Genomic DNA, 18,042 nt, shown 5'->3' with positions numbered 1-18,042 from the left:
CATTGATATATATGGCATTTCTGAAGAAGGGGTGTGTCATACACCTGCAATGGTACATTCTGACCAGTTTCTATAGCATGTTTAACGTAAATAAATATGGAATTCCCCTTTAATTTTTCTTTACTTTGTTGATGGAAATAAACTGAATTCCATTCCATACCATCCCCTAGATGATGTGAGTGAAGCAGCCAGAAGTTTCAACGGAAAAAGTTTATTATTTGGCAAAGGCAACATGGTTTCTTGAATGCCGATCTTGCATTAGTCTGTTCAAGTCGATCTGGGTGTACTTGGACATGCCAGTTATGTTTTGGCTTGCTAAATACTATATTTACTGGAAAAATATTTCTGACTTCATTATTGGCATGGCGAACCAATCATTAAAGTTTGTACCCAGCCAAAACTAAGAGAAGAGGAAATCTGAAATTAAGCAACACAATAGTGCTCACTGCTCCAGCCATGATCTTCACTTTGCCAATAGACCTCAGGTCAAGCAAATACTCTTGAAGCTCAAAGAACACAGCTGCGTCTAGTCACATGTATAAATGTCTCTGGAGTACTTAGAACAGGAGATATCTGAAGTAGACTAGAGATTATAGAGGCAGACATTTTTCTTGACATCCTACCAGTGATCTCACCAGGAGCGTAGCTAAAGGCTTATGGTCCCTGGTGCAAGAGTTCAGCTTGGACCCCCCTTCCCTCAGTGCTTTGTGGCCAGGAGCAGGGAAGCACATAGCCTTCGTGCTGCCTGAGGCAAAAATTGAAACGGCACCCCCCTCATGCCAAATTCTTGACCTAACCTCTTCTCTCCAGCCAGAGGTGTAACTTGACCAGCAGGCATTTTCTATAATAATGGTGTCTTCTTATGCGGCACAAGGGTCTTTGCCCCCCCCCAGGCTTCTGCACCCCCTATAGCTACTCCTCTGGATCTCACTGCCGAATACCACAACCAGCATCTCCCAAGCTTGAACTGGCTGCTAATGGGGACTGACTTTAGGTTTACTGACCCATTATAGAAGAGCTAGGTAATGGTCTGTTAACATACACTTAATGGCTGAGAGTAAACAGACAAAATCATAGGAATGTATATGGAGTTGGCCCCACCCTTCATATTATAATGGCGTCCACTGTTGGAAACTTTGAAGCATAGGTAAAGACCTTGCCTTCAGTTGGTGTTATGGTTCAACAGTCAAATTCTTCTGCATGAAACCCAGAAACATAATTTTATGCCTATTCTGGGTTAATAGAGAGGATCTCTGTTCTGAATTCTGGATCTTAAACAATTTACCAGAGAGGACAATGGCTACAGAGATTTTCTCTTGATCTGGAGGTCCAGGAGTTTTTTTTAATTATAATGGGCCCCATTTAATGCTTAAAGAGGACCTGTCGCCTGTTTTTTTTTTTTGTTTTTTTTTATGTGTAATCTTATTTTATTCATTTTAGTTTTCCATAAGCAAACGACACTTTACATCACAAGCGGTGAAACAAGTAATGTGGACAAAGTCCAACATAGGGACACGCAGGACCCTAACAAAAGCTGTTACAACATCATAATGGTATCAATCATTAGCGGGACTCAAACGTCCCCACCAAATACAGAACCCCATTCAGGGAGAGCTTACAGTATGCAAATGAATTACCCACATTCTAACTCCGAAAAGGGCAAGTGACCGCCCAAAGAAAGTAAACTTGAATGGGGGACCCAACCACACATTAGACAAAAAGGACACAAAAGGGAAGAGGAAAGGGAAAGGGAAGGGTACTAAGAGGAGCATGTTAGACCAAAATCCTACTTGAGAACGACTCAGGAACGCACCAAGGCATCAAATCTCTGAGAGTCTAAAAAGAGAATCAGAGGATTGTATCTTTTCTGGTAGATCCCACCTCTCTCCTGCCTATCTGCAATCAACTCCTCCATCCTAAGAATGTGCTTTAGTTCCTTGGCCCATTCAGACAGCGTAGGCGGGGCAGTGGATTTCCAGTGCCTTGGGATCACCATGCGCGCCGCTGCCAAGAATAGGCGAAGAGCGCCTTTCTTAACCTGCGAGATAGAGCCAGGAAGTAAGGACAGCAATGTTATCTGGGGTGTATTAACTACAGACTGATTCGAATAGCTGGTATAGATACTCAAAACTTTCTCCCAGAACGGTTTTATCAACTGACAATCCCACCAGATGTGCAACATGGACCCTCTCTCCCTTTCACACCGCCAGCAGTGTTCGGGAACCGACGGAAACATCTGGTGCAGAGTAGTTGGGCAATAGTACCACCTAGATACAATTTTGTAATTCTTCTCCTTAATTTGAGATGCCATGGACAACCCATGGGAGAGTGTACACATCTTCTCCACCTCTGCCGCCGAAAAAGTAACCTGCAAATCGCTTTCCCATTTTGCGAAGCAGGGGGCTCTGTCACCATTTTGGGATTGCAGCAAAACCTGATACATGGATGATATTGTACCGCGAACGTCAATAGAGGCCAGGTAAAGTTTATCGAAATCAGACAGCTGACTTACTGCTCTGCCCTGGAACGTCTGAGCCATATAAGATCTAACCTGAGCATACCCTAACCATGAAACTTGTGCAAACACCGCATTCTGTCTAAGGCAATCAATGGAGGATAAGAGCCCCGAGGTGACCAAGTCCTTAACTCTCAGAATCCCATCCCCCACAGTCTTAATGAGAAAGGCCGATGGTCGAAGACCCGGTAAGAATGCAGGCTTGCCATGCAGTGGGGTCATGGGGCCTGGTCTAGCTGACACCTGTGCCATGGAGACCCATGTATCCCAGATGGAAAGAGCGTGTCTCACCAGGTATGGCCATTCCTCAGGGGGCGGACGTTTATCTAGAGCAAGCCAAGGCAGCGCTTGAAGAGGGAGAGGAGACAAGGACTGCTCCAAACCTATCCACAGCTTCTGAGAACCCTTATGTAGCCAGTCCTTGAGTCTGGTTAGCACAGAGGCGCTATGATAAATGAGTATGTCTGGAAGGCCAAACCCGCCAAGGGTTTTCTGTTTAGTCAGGACTTGCTTCCCTAACCTAGGCTTGCTAGCTTGCCAGATGAACTTATTCAAACCCTTCTGCAACTCCTGGAAATACGACCGCGGCACATAAATCGGGACAGTTTGAAAGAGGTAAAGAAACCTCGGTAGGATATCCATCTTGAAGGCAGACATGCGGCCAAACCATGATAGCTTTTTGAGGGAGTATTTCTGCATGTCCTCCAGCGTTCTCCTCTGCAGAGGTAAGTAATTGAGAGTAAAAAGCGAATGTAACTGCGCAGGGATCTGGACACCCAGATACCCCAAACTCTGCTCCTTCCATTTGAAGGAAAAGTTAGTTCTAAGGGCGCTTACATCCGCATCAGACAGAGAAATGTTAAGTAGCTCAGTTTTGGAGAGATTCACCTTAAAGTTGCTCAGGTGGCCAAATCTATCAAACTCCCTAAGCAAAGATGGGAGCGAGATATGAGGGGATGACACATATAGGAGCAAATCGTCCGCATACAACGCCAATTTCTGATGCCTGTTCCCAACAGTAACACCTGGGATGTCCGGATTGAGGCGGATAGCCTGAGCCAAGTGTTCCATTTGCAGTACATATAGGAGAGGGGAGAGTGGACAGCCTTGACGAGTACCGTTGTGGATCTCGAAAGGAGGTGCAAGAACCCCGTTAACCCTAACTCTAGCTGTGGGATTAGTGTATAGGGCTGACACATACTCCACGAATCTGTCCCCCAATCCAAGATGTCGCAAGGAGGCTAGCATAAATTGCCAATGGACCCTGTCGAATGCCTTTTCGGCATCTACAGACATCAAACCAACAGGGATCCGGTGCTCTTGGACATGGTGGATCAAAGTAATAGTGCGTATGGTATTGTCCCTGGCCTCCCTGCCCGGGACAAAGCCCACCTGATCTAGGCTAATACACTGCGGTAGAATACGCCGCAACCTATTAGCCAAAATCTTGGAATAGACCTTAATGTCGCAATTTATCAAAGATATCGGCCTATAGTTACCACAGACCGTACTATCCTTATTGGGCTTGGGAATGACAACAACATGAGCCTCTAAGGCTTGTTTAGGGAAGGGACAAGCAGGAGAGACACAATTAAACGCCTTTGCCATTAGAGGGCTAAGTAGATCAAGGAATCTTTTATAGAAAGCCCCAGTAAATCCATCCGGCCCCGGGCTCTTATGACCTTTAAGAGACTTAATCACCAGCTTTACCTCAGCCTCAGAGAAGGGTAGATCTAGATCAGCTTGCTGTTCAGGCGTGATCACGGGCAGGGCCGTCTCAGCTAGATAGGAAGATATACGTCCATCCAGGTCCGAGGGCCGCATGTCCGCGAATTGGCCTCTGATATTATAAAGGGATGCATAGTATTCTCTGAAAGCTTCAGCAATATGAAGAGGATGATGCAATATCCTACCATGCGAATCCTTAATCTCAGGGATATAGGATTGCAATGATTTAGGATGGAGAAGTTTGGCCAGGGCCGAACCACATTTATCGGCATTCTCAAACAAGAAACCCTGATATCGTTCCTTAGCGTGCGCATGTCTCCTGCTGATCTCCTCCCTCAATTTTTCCCTCACTGAGGACAGTTCTTCCAACAGATCCGGAGTGCGAGAACCCTTATGAAGGGACTCAAGGCGAAGTAGCTCGTCCGATAAGCTCCTGATGCGTGTCTCCCTCTCTTTTTTAAGTCTCGAACCGTGCTGGATGAAAACCCCCCTTAGCACACACTTAAGTGCTTCCCACTGCAGAGGAGGAGCTGTAGAGTCATTGGCATGAGTGACCATGAAGTCTGAAATGGATTTCTCTATGGCTTGTCTACAAAGCATATCTTTCAATAAGTGTGCATTCAGCCGCCATGTCCACTCTTTAGCTACTAAATCAGGTAGGGCCAGGGTAAGAAAAACTGGGGCATGATCTGACCACAATATCGATCCCATATCCACCTTCGGCTGATAGGACAGAGCGTGGTGGGAGATGACAAACAGATCAATCCTACTGTAGGAGTCATGAGCTGGAGAGTAGTATGTGTAGTCGCGGCTTGACGGGTTTAGCACCCTCCATACATCCACCAACCTATTGGCTCGCAATACAGAGCGGACCCTAGTAAGGGTCGAATGCGGAATCAGTGATCTACCTACAGAGGTGTCCAACAACGGATCAAGAGGTAAGTTAAAGTCACCTCCCAGCAGTACAATACCATCCAAAAAAGGTTCCATCTTTGACATAATAGCGGCAAATGCCTTACCTTGACCCGAATTCGGAAGGTAAATATTACCTATTGTGTACACTCTCCCATGTATGACCAGCTTGATAAAGACGTACCGTCCGATACTGCAAGATCTAGAATCCAAAATAGAACATGGTAAATTCTTGTTCAACGCTATCGAGACACCCTTTGCCTTTAGCATCTGGGTTTGTACTATGGAACCAAGTCGTGTATGTCTTGGATCTGAAATTTGGAACATGGTGCGTCCTAAAATGTGTCTCCTGAAGAAGCAGAATCTGAGCCTTTTCTTTTTGTAACCCAGCCAGGATCATTGCCCTTTTGTCCGGAACATTAAAGCCCCTAACATTCAGGGAAACCAATTTGACCTCTGCTCTCTGGTTAGTCGGAGGCGCCATGTCCAAATTACAGGGAGGCCCTAGCAGGATGAGGGACAGGAACGGGGGTGGGAAAATACACTCCGGTAAAACCACACAACAGAGAGTCCCACAAAGACACAACGGAACACAACGGAGGGGAACGGAAAGGGGATCAGACAAGACAAGACCACAGACAGAACACAAGACAAAAACTACAGACAGAGACAAATCCGGACAGGGGAGACACCCTAAAGTGCCAAAAAACCTCGGGACTGAGGAATAGAAACGAATAAACGTTAAATTGGGGACTGTCTTCCAACAGCAGGTGTTGAGACCTGCCTGAGAATATAAGTGGCTAACTGTGCACTCCAGCATTCCTCAGATAGATGGCGGACAGGGAAGGGGGAAAGCATTCCCCTAAGAGAGCACATAACCCCTACACAAACACATGAAACCTGAGGTAATCAAAAATAGGACTGCGGGGGAGGAATACTTGGTGAGATGGGATGCTTCTATCTAAAGGTAGAGAACCTCAACTCTAGAACTTTGGAAGAGACCGGTATTTAAAGGCTGAGTGTAAGCCAATAAAGGCTACGTAGGGCAACCATGAAGAGGGCACATCTCCCACCCCAAAACACAAACAAGAGTCACAATCAGAAAGGCCGCCTCCTGTCATCCGCCTCTCTGCTCCGTCCCGGAGAGGCAACCTTCCAAACCGAGAATCTCGATGGAATCGGAGGGGTAATGGACCAGTCAGGTAGCTCAATATCAGGAAGGCCCAGCGCTGCTAAAAAATCGGCTAATTCAGAAGGATCTCGCAGTTCATAGCGCTTGCCCCCCCTCCTGACCACCAGCTGGAATGGATAACCCCACATGTAGGGGATGTCCCTTTCCCGGAGGCATTCCAGCAAGGGACGGAGAGCTCTTCTCTGCTGTAGTGTGGAGCGGGCCAAGTCCTGCAAAAGAGAGACATGAGCTCCTCTAAACTCGATCGTGGCGGTGTTACGCGCCTTCCGCATAATCTCCTCTTTAACGGAATAATAATGGAGACGGCATATCACATCTCTAGGTCTGGCAGGATCTGGATTCGGGGGACCGAGTGTCCTGTGCGCTCTGTCAATCTCTAGGTCATCCGAAATCGGCCTATTCAAGATCATCTTAAACAGTTCCTGTAGAGTACGAATAAGATCAGCAGAGGGAATAGTTTCAGGGAGACCCCGCAGCCTTATATTGTTGCGCCTACTGCGGTTTTCCACATCTTCGTGTAGGCGATATAGCTGGCTGATGTGTAGATCTCTCTGCACACCTCTATCCTCCAGCGTGTCTAGGCGAGAGGACAGTTCAGCCTGATGGGAAGACACATCATCCACCCTCTCCTCCACCACTTGCAGATTCGTGGACAGGGTATGTAGTTCCTGCTTGTAAGAGGCTTCCAGGCGTGCAATAAATTGTTCCATCTCCTGCTTAGTCGGCAATTGCCGGACATGAGCTCTCCAATCCCATGGCGGCTCCTCCGAGTCCACCGTAGGGGTAGCCTGGGGTGAGGCCTGTTTTTGTGGAGACTGCGTGGCTCGTACAGACGACGAAGAGTCTCGTGGGGCCTGGCAAGATGGCGCTGACCCGCCGTCCCCGCCAAACATGGCGCCGGCCGGAGGAGGCAAGTCCTTTTTCTGGTGTACAGCGGACGAGTGGGGCTGGCTCATGCTGCGGCGTATCGTCCCTGAATTCTCCACCTGTTTCGGGGTCTGCAGGGGTTGATATGGGGGTGCAGCGACGTTCAGATCACTAACAGCTTGCGGGAGCCCCGTGGCGCCCAAGTCACGGCCTGTTACCTTCTGGCCTTCCGAGGCGAAAAACTGCTGAATGTTCTTATGCCTCACATCCGTGGGGGTATTGACGGAACCGGCAGAGGATCCCCTTCTCGTCCGAACCATCTGAGCCCAAAAATGCAGTTGCTGGTGAGCTGGAAAAGCTTGCTACGGCTCTCTCAGGGCAGGAGCTCACAGCGATGCGTGTTCACTCCGCCATAGTCAGGACACGCCCCCCTTTGTTTTTTTTTTAACTAATAACTAGAGTTCGTACCGAACTTTAGGATTTTTGGACCCCGGACCCGAACCCGAACATTTCAGTAAAAGTTCGGGCTCGTTGTTCGGCGATTTCTTGGAGCTTTTTGAAAGGCTGCAGAGCAGACAACCAACAAGCGTTTAACTGTGTGACCTTAGAAGCCATCACAGCCATGCCTACTAATGGCATGGCTGTGATTGGCCAGTGCAGCATGTGACCCAGCCTCTATATAAGCTGGAGTCACGTAGCGCTGCACGTCACTCTGCTGTTCTTAGTGTAGGGAGAGGATGCTGCTGTGAGGGAGAGAATAGGACCGAATCTGTGATCAGAACTCCAATTGAACTCAGCGATCTACATACATTTAGTTATGTGGGTGCAGTGCACAATCTTTTTGCCCTGCCCTGAGCCCAGTGACAGAAAAAAATAACTTTTATCCGTCTGTTAGTTAGGTGGGCGGCGGCGGCGGCCATTTTATGCAAGCTCAGTGCACCAGTACTGCATCTGAGCTTTTGTGACATTCAAATCCAAGCTTGAAATACTGCACTAATAATCTGTTTTTTTTTTAAAAACACCCTTTTTGGCAAAATACAACATCTGGTGCCTTTGCAGGATTAGTCAGTGTGCAATTTAAGCTAGAAATACAGCCCTAATTTTCTGGGTTTTTAAAAACACCCTTTTTGGCAAAATACACAATTTTACAGCCCTGGCTGCATCAGTACGTGTGAAATTTAAACGTTATATACTGCTGTCATATTCTGTTATTAAACAAACACCCATTTTGGGCAAAAAACTTTATTTTGCAGCCTTTGCTGCATATGTCATTGTGAGATACACACTTTAGATACTGTGGTTCTATTTAGTTATTTGAAAAACAGCCATTTTTGGCAAAATTTTTTAATTACGGCCTACTCTGCATCTGTACGTGTGAGATACAACCTTTACATACTGTTGTTCTAGTCTGCTATTAATTAAACACCCATTTAGGGCAAGATCCAAAATTTAAGAAATTTGAGGAGAGCGTCAAATAAGGGACGTGGCCCAGGTCGTGGTGCTGCTGGTGGAGCTCCTGTTGCAGGGAGAGGACATGGTCGATCTGTGCCAGCTACACGCACAAGTGAAACCCCTTCCTCAGGTGCGACTAGGCGACAGAACCTGCAGCGGTATTTGGTCGGGCCTAATGCGGCTCTACGAATTGTGAGGCCAGAACAATTACAGGCGATAGTAGATTGGGTTGCTGACAGTGTCTCCAGTTCCTTCACATTGTCTCCCACCCAGTCTCGTGCTGAAAGATCAGAGTTGGCACCTGCAGCCGATGTCCATCAGTCTTTCACCTCACCCCCTTGAAAATCAGCCAAGCAGTCTGAGCCCCAACTCATGCAGCAGTCTCTTCTGCTTTTTTATGACTCTGTTAGCAGGGTTTCCCAGGGCCATCCACCTATCCCTTTCCCCAGAAGTGGAAGAGATTGAGTGCACCGATGCCCAACCACTTATCTTTCAAAATGAGTACATGGGAGGACCATCGCAGCACATCTCAGATGATGACGAAACATAGGTGACAACTGCTGTGGCTTTCGAAAGTGTGCAGACTGACAAGGAGAGCAGGGGTGAAGACTGGGTTGAAGATGATGTGGAGGACGATGAGGTCCTCTACCCCACATGGAATCAAGGTCTTGCGAGTAACCTATGTAGTTCGGAGTAAGAGGCGGTGGTCGCAGAGCCACCGGCACAGCAGAAGAGGGAGCAGGGTGCAAAAGCGGAGCGGCCGTCCCCTAGACAGTACGCCTGCTACTGCTACTGCCCAGCACAGCAAGGGATCGAGCACACCAATGCCAGCTCCAAGGAGTTGTGCTGACGACAAGACACGAGTGGTTTTCGCGCTGTGCAATCAGAGCCTGAAGCGAGACATAACATGCATGACCAAGCATTTAAAGAGGACCTTTCACTAGAATAAAACATCTAAACTAACTATACAGACATGGAGAGCGGCGCCCAGGGATCTCCCTGCACTTACTATTATCCCTGGGCGCACCTCCGTTCTCCCGGTATAGCCTCCGGTATCTTCATAGTTAGGCTCCACCCAGGGGAACCTAACTATGAAGATACCAGAGGCTAAACCGGGAGAACGGAGCGGCGCCCAGGGTTAACAGTAAGTGCAGGGAGATCTCTGGGCGCCGCTCTCCATGTCTGTATGGTTAGTTTAGATGTTTTATTCTAGTGAAAGGTCCTCTTTAAGTGCAAAGTACAAGCTGCAGTGGAGTAGACACCTCAAAAACAAAGAAAGGTCTCTTGCTCCTCCTGTTTCCTCTTCTGCTGCAGACTCTGCCTCTTAATCCACCTCTGGAGTGACAGTGCCGCCTGCCACCCCGCAAACAGTGGATCTGCCAGCAACACCACCACCTGGGTCACCAAGCCTCCCACGGAAGCGTTCAGTTCTCCATCTCCCAAACACTGAAGAGGAAGTACCCCCCTACCCACCCGCAATCCCTAGCCCTGAATGCCAGCATTTCTAAATTACTGGCCTTTGAAATGCTGTCATTCCGTCTGGTGGAGATGGAGAGTTTTAAAGACCTTATGGCGGTGGCTGTCCCACAGTAACGTCATGCCCGGCCGCCACTACCTTTCCAGGCGAGTCATCCCTTCCCTGCACAACCAAGTGGGGACAAAATGAGGTGTGCACTGCGCAACGCCATCTGTGGCAATGTGCACCTCATTACGGATACGTGGACTAGTAAGCACGGTCAGGGACATTATACACGTCCTTCTGAAAAAATTTGCATATTGTGATAAAGTTCATTATTTTCTGTAATGTACTGATAAACATTAGACTTTCATATATTTTAGATTCATTACACACCAACTGAAGTAGTTCAAGCCTTTTACTGTTTTAATATTGATGATTTTGGCATACAGCTCATGAAAACCCCAAATTCCTATCTAAAAAAATTAGCATATCATGAAAAGGTTCTCTAAACGAGCTATTAACCTAATCATCTGAATCAACTAATTAACTCTAAACACCTGCAAAAGATTCCTGAGGCTTTTAAAAACTCCCAGCCTGGTTCATTACTCAAAACCGCAATCATGGGTAAGACTGCCGAGCTGACTGCTGTCCAGAAGGCCATCATTGACACCCTCAAGCAAGAGGGTAAGACACAGAAAGAAATTTCTGAACGAATAGGCTGTTTCCAGAGTGCTGTATCAAGGCACCTCAGTGGGAAGTCTGTGGGAAGGAAAACGTGTGGCAGAAAACGCTGCACAACGAGAAGAGGTGACCGGACCCTGAGGAAGATTGTGGAGAAGGACCGATTCCAGACCTTGGGGGACCTGCGGAAGCAGTGGACTGAGTCTGGAGTAGAAACATCCAGAGCCACCATGTACAGGCGTGTGCAGGAAATGGGCTACAGGTGCCGCATTCCCCAGGTCAAGCCACTTTTGAACCAGAAACAGCGGCAGAAGCGCCTGACCTGGGCTACAGAGAAGCAGCACTGAACTGTTGCATGTCATTCGGAAATCAAGGTGCCAGAGTCTGGAGGAAGACTGGGGAGAGGGAAATGCCAAAATGCCTGAAGTCCAGTGTCAAGTACCCACAGTCAGTGATGGTCTGGGGTGCCATGTCAGCTGCTGGTGTTGGTCCGCTGTGTTTTATCAAGGGCAGGGTCAATGCAGCTAGCTATCAGGAGATTTTGGAGCACTTCATGCTTCCATCTGCTGAAAAGCTTTATGGAGATGAAGATTTCATTTTTCAGCACGACCTGGCACCTGCTCACAGTGCCAAAACCACTGGTAAATGGTTTACTGACCATGGTATTACTGGGCTCAATTGGCCTGCCAACTCTCCTGACCTGAACCCCATTGAGAATCTGTGGGATATTGGGAAGAGAAAGTTGAGAGACGCAAGACCCAACACTCTGGATGAGCTTAAGGCTGCTATCGAAGCATCCTGGGCCTCCATAACACCTCAGCAGTGCCACAGGCTTATTGCCTCCATGCCACGCCGCATTGAAGCAGTCATTTCTGCAAAAGGATTCCCGACCAAGTATTGAGTGCATAACTGAACATAATTATTTGAAGGTTGACTTTTTTTGTATTAAAAACACTTTTCTTTTATTGGTCGGATGAAATATGCAAATTTTTTTAGATAGGAAATTTGGGTTTTCATGAGCTGTATGCCAAAATCATCAATATTAAAACAATAAAAGGCTTGAACTACTTCAGTTGGTGTGTAATGAATCTAAAATATATGAAAGTCTAATGTTTATCAGTACATTACAGAAAATAATGAACTTTATCACAATATGCAAATTTTTTTAGAAGGACCTGTATATCTCCATAACAGCACACTGGGTAAATGCAGTGGCGTCTGGGCCTGAGGCGAATAGCAGTTTGGCGCATGTCCTGCCACCACCAAGGATTGCAGGGCGCTTCAGTTTGCCTCCTGTTGCTTCCTACTCCGCTTCCTCTTCCTCTACCGGCTCCTCACCCGGTTAGCGTAACACCTTCACCACCAACTTCAGCACAGCCAAGGGTAAACGACAGCAGGCAGTTTTAAAACGTATCTGTTTGGGGGACAAACTCCACACCGTGCAGGAGCTGTGGATGGGCCTTGAACAACAGACCAATGAGTGGTTGGTGCCAGTGAGCCTCAAGCCTGGCCTGGTAGTGTGCGATAATGGGTGAAATCTCGTAGCAGCTCTGGGACTAGCCGGTTTGATGCACATCCCTTGCCTGGCGCATGTGCTGAATTTGGTGGTGCAGAGATTCCTTAAAAATTACCCAGATATGTCAGAGCTGCTGCATAAAGTGCGGGCCGTCTGTGCGCGCTTTCGGCGTTCTCACCCTGCTGCTGCTCTCCTGTCAGCGCTGCAGCTTAACTTCAGCCTTCCCGCCCACCGCCTCATATGCGACGTGCCCACAAGGTGGAACTCCACCTTGCACATGCTGGCCAGACTGTGCGAGCAGCAGCAGGCGATAGTAGAGTTTCAGCTGCGGCAATCATGGGTGACACCCAGACCAGCTCATGGCCATCACTGGTGCGTGGCTGGGGGGATACAGAGAACACAGACGATACACCTCCCACAGAGGACAGCTTTTCGTTGCCTCTGGGCAGCCTGGCACACATGAGCGATTGCATGCTGCAGTGTCTCCGCAACGACCGCCGAGTTGCCCACATTCTAACTTGTGCTGATTACTGGGTGGCCACGCTGCTGGATCCCCATTACAAGGACAACGTACCGTCCTTAATTCCCTAACTGGAGTGTGATCATAAGATGCGTGAGTACAAGCACACGCTGGTACACGCGCTGCTGGTGGCATTCCCACCTGACAGCGGGGGCACAGTGGAAGCACAAGGCAGAGGAGGAGGAAGAGGTTGCCAACACAGCTGGGGCACCGCCAGCACCTCAGAAGGCAGGGTTAGCATGGCCGAAATGTGGAAAAGCTTTGTCAGCACGCCACAACAACCAGCACCACCAGCTGATATGGAACGTCTTAGCAGGAGGCAGCATTTCACCAACATGGTGGAGCAGTATGTGTGCACACGCCTACACGTACTGAATGACGGGTCTGCCCCCTTCAACTTCTGGGTCTCCAAATTGGGCACATGGCCTGAGCTTGCCATTTACGCCTTGGAGGTGCTGGCCTGCCCTGCAGCCAGTGTATTATCTGAACGTGTGTTTAGCACAGCAGGGGGCGTTATCACAGACAAGTGCAGCCGCCTGTCTACAGCCAAATGTGGACAAGCTCACGTTCTTTAAAATGAACCAGGCATGGATCCCACAGGACTTGTCCGTACCTTGTGCAGAATAGACATGTATACTGGCCTTAACCAGCCATTGTTATACTGCAGCGCAATTGCTCATTCTTGTATTTTGGATATTTCACACTCTTTTGGAGTGTACACTAATTAAAAAAGAAAAGAAAAACTATAACCAAAAACCAGTGTCGGCTACCTAGTCCTCCTCCAACGCTGTTTCCACCTACACCGCTACGTCCACCGCCTCCTCAAACTCCTACTCCATATGGACCTCCACTTCATAAATCAAATTTTTTTTTTATTTGGACGTATTTTATTTTATTTTATGTCATTTCACTACTTTGTCTGTTACATTTTCGGGTGAGATTTTTTGGGTGTGATTTACCACTGCTATACCTAGTAGACAGGTTAAAAAAATTTACTAATTTGTCTGTTACATTTTCAGGTGAAATTCACCAATTTTTGGGTGTAATATACCCCTCCTCTAACTAGTAGACAGGTTAATACATTTAACAAATTTTTCTGTTACATTCTTGGGTTAACATTTTACAATTTTGGACGTGAATAAACTCCTGCTCTGCATAGGTGACAGGGAATAAAATTTCAGAAATTCTTTACTTGATATGCGCCACCTCCTTTCATTCAATGCTTAAACTTTAACAAGTTGTCCCTCATTTGCGCTTCAATGATTTGTCCCACATTTGCGCTTCAATGATTTGTCCCACATTTGCGCTTTAATAATTTGTCCCACATTTGCGCTTCAATAATTTGTCCCATATTGGCGCTTCAATAATTTGTCCCACATTTGCGCTTCAATAACTTTTCCCATATTTCCGCTTGATCAAAATAAAATTTCATCCATTTATCTCCCTTGGATGTGGTCTTTCTTTCTCATGCTCCCTCTCCGGCGTGGAACCCTGATTCGCCGATAACCGTGATCAACATGGTAGGCTCAGAAAAGAACATCGAAAGTTGATAGAGAAGATATCCAAATGGATTGTGGACGTCACAGGGACGTGCGATCAAGCAGAAGTTATCTAGAGTCAACAAAGTGGCAGCAGGGCCTCTCCTGGCTAACGTTTCCAAATCCAAAATACCCCAGTCACAGTCCCTATCATTCCAATAACAGGGCATCTTAAGAGTCCTGTATTGTTATTTATCATCACTACCTCCCTGAGTCGGGAGTGGGTAATTGCCGCACGCCCCCTTCTTAACTTGGAAGCTTATGTCCTACATTTCCGCTCGATTACATTTAATTTCATCCATTGACCTCCCTTGGATGTGGTATCCCTTTCTCAGGCTCCTCCTCAGGCCTGGAACTCTGAATCCCCGCCACCCGTGATCACCATGGAAGGAGCATAAAAGAACATCGAAAGTTGATAGAGAAGATATCCAATTGGATCATGGACATCACGGGGACGTGCGACATGGTGGAGCAGTATGTGCGCACACGTCTACACGTACTGAATGATGGGTCTGCCCCCTTCAACTTCTGGGTTTCCAAATTGGGCACATGGCCTGAGCTTGGCCTTTATGCCTTGGAGGTGCTGGCCTGCCCTGCAACCAGTGTATTGTCTGAACGTGTGTTTAGCACGACTGGAGGGGGTTATCACAGGTTATATTTCCCAATGTTTTGGAGTGTACCCTAATTTAAAAAAATAAAAATACATTTAAAACCAAAAACCTGTGTAGGCTACCTCCTCCTCCACCACCGCTTCCACCTACACCGCCACATCCACCGCCTCCTCAACCTCCTACTCCATATGGACCTCATCCTCCTAGATCAAGATTATAATTTTTTATTTTTACGTATTTTATGTTATTTAAAGTCATTTCCCTATCCACTTTTGTTTGCAGAGCACTTGCCATGCTCTTAACCACATTTTCTCTGGCATTTGCCGCTGTCTAGCCCTTTCCATGACATTTTTACAGCCATTTTAGTGCTCAAAAGTTTGGGTCCCCATTGACTTCAATGGGGTTCGGGGTCAAGTTCGGGTCCCGAATTCGTCGAACCCGAACATCCAGGTGTCCGCTCAACTCTACTAATAACTTTTGTTGTTAGTCCTAAGGAAATTAAATTTTTTTCCATTCAACTCCTCTGTTCCAACACATTACCCCCTCTTTGTTTTGGTGCCTAATATGCAAATGAATAGTGAGCGTAGCGGATGTGCTCTTTTTAGTGGGTAGATTCTTCTCCATGGCAGTGATGCTGCAGACCGATTCACATCAAGGAAGATGTGCAGTTTTTGTGTGATTTACCAAATCTCAAGAGAACAGCTTATCTAAGCAAGTAATTCATTCTGCCTATGGCAACTTCTGGTTCTCAATTACATGCTTTCATAGGCTATTCTTACGTGATTTTGTAAAACTCACGAGCACTGCTCGTCTTCCTGGCTGTAAAGCAGTCCGCAATGATTGATCAGCGTCACAACCAGGGAAAAGATGACTCCTATTGAGGAAAGCAGAAGTCACCTCCTCCTCCTTTACTAGCCAATTGCATATTGGGCCCCAAAAAAGGAGAAAAGGGGGGGGGGGGCAATGTGGCGGAACTCAGGGGGCGATTGAAAATGCAAGAAAGCACTGGAATCTCCTGAAAATATTAGAAGGTATTCGGGTACAAAAAAGCTGATCACCAAGAATCTTAGCATTACGGTCCCTAAGATAAGTTTATTTTTTGAGGCAACCTTGTCATGACAAGGATTGTCCAAAGCAGGGTACCCCCTTCTTTCATGCTGAGACATTTTCCTTGAAGTATAAACTGTTAGGGGCAGATTGGCCATAGACCTTACAGGGTCCCCCATCAGAACCGGCCAATGGAAGTTTTTGGGGATGTAATTTGTGCTGCTGGCAGTATTTTGTGATGGACTGTGGTATTTGGCTCTGTTGGGGTGGTATAATGTGCCACAATATGGTATTGCCATCAATTTGGACCCAGCTAAAAAATGGAGCCAGTTTTTTTCAGGGCACTTTGAGTTCCCAGTCCGCCCCTGTAAATTGTTAACTGCTAGTTCCTTTTGTAAAGAATTTTGGCCACGTCGAGTTGTTTTTCTGTTGCAGCAGACATGTCCTGGCAATTGTTTTTCATGACAGTAAATGAGTACATCCAAAGAAAGTAGGTGACAGGGCGTTAGTTGAGAATTTCTCAGAGAGCAATTCAAAGAAGACAAAATGTACATGTCACAAGGCAGGAATTTGTTTCGTGTGCTTTTCAGCATAAACATGTTTTTACTCCAACAACTTTCTCCACTTCTGTAAATCTGCCATATACTAACTCCAAGAAACTGGAGGACAGTGCAGTCAAACAAAACATGTCCCTGCACTTCAGTTAATAAAGAAATCATTGACTAGTATTGTTACTGGGAGAATAGCTGGAGAACCTGTGCAAAACACTGAAAGGAAAAAGATTCTCTATTCTATCTATCTATCGAAAAAAAAAAAATATGCATCAAATAAAGGGAAAAGGTAGCAGACTTCCTATATTTACCCATTCTGTGATGTTTCAGCCCAGCACAATGAGGTCCTTGTGGTCTTTATAGGATATTTTGCAAACCTTATCTTACTTTAATAAGGTACTGCTTACGTTTTCATTTTGGTATCTACCTAAAAAATAGTTTTTTCCTATGTAGTATATTCTTCATATAGTATATGATTTCATGTCGGATGACTTATCTTGGTGCCCATGCTTGGGTAGGAAGGAGGGAGTTGGACAAGGAATATGTTCATATGCATTGGTGCAACTCATAGACGCAGATCATGGCAATCACTGCTCATTCACTTTATAATGGGATTTAAGCTTTTTTACTCTCACCCACAAAGCTCTCCACAGTACCGCACCTCTCTAAATCTTCTACCATGCTCTACATTTCGCCAAGTTAAAATTATCATTCCCCAAAATCCACCCCCCCCCCACTTCTGTCTCCAAGACTTTTTCTTGTGCTGCACCAGTTCTTGAATTCTCAACATTCAGCATTTTACATGACTTATAAAGCCATCTTTTTGGGGAGGTCTTTCACATTCGGTTATCTGACTCTTTTCCCCCACCACTGTACATACACAGATACTGGCTGGTGACTGGCTCATCTAGCTTTATGTATACTTATCTGTTTTGTTTTTTTATAACAAGTTGTCTGAACCATTGTACAAAACATACTTTTACATCTTGTGCCACTTTACATTTTCCTTATGGATTGTAAGCTCTTGAGGGCAGGGTCCTCATTCCTGTTGTTTAAATTGTTAATTAGTTTGCTACTATGTAATATGATTTTGTCTGTACATGTTCCTCAAGTTGTAAAGTGCTGACGAATTTGTTGTCGCTATGAAAATAGTATTATTTCTACTATGGGTCCAAAGTGGTGAGAGCCCATACCTTCAACTTTTGCTTCATCTAGTGGCAATTGCTACTGTCAGAATTTTGGGAGGAGCATTTTATTGTTGTACCCCCATCTGAACATGGATGTAACTAGAATCCAATTAGCTCAGTAGCCCAAAATGGTCCCCACTTTGTCATAAACTAAACTACAGTAAGTAAAACTACTACCATATGTAAGAATGTGTATTAGTGCTCTATAGCTGATCTTCCTCAGAAGGAAGAAGCCATATTGTAGAGGTAGACAAATGTCCACCATC

This window comes from Bufo gargarizans, chromosome 6 (assembly GCF_014858855.1).
Source record: "Bufo gargarizans isolate SCDJY-AF-19 chromosome 6, ASM1485885v1, whole genome shotgun sequence".
NCBI classification, from domain to species: domain Eukaryota; kingdom Metazoa; phylum Chordata; class Amphibia; order Anura; family Bufonidae; genus Bufo; species Bufo gargarizans.
Note: the sequence above shows the minus strand (reverse complement) of the source record.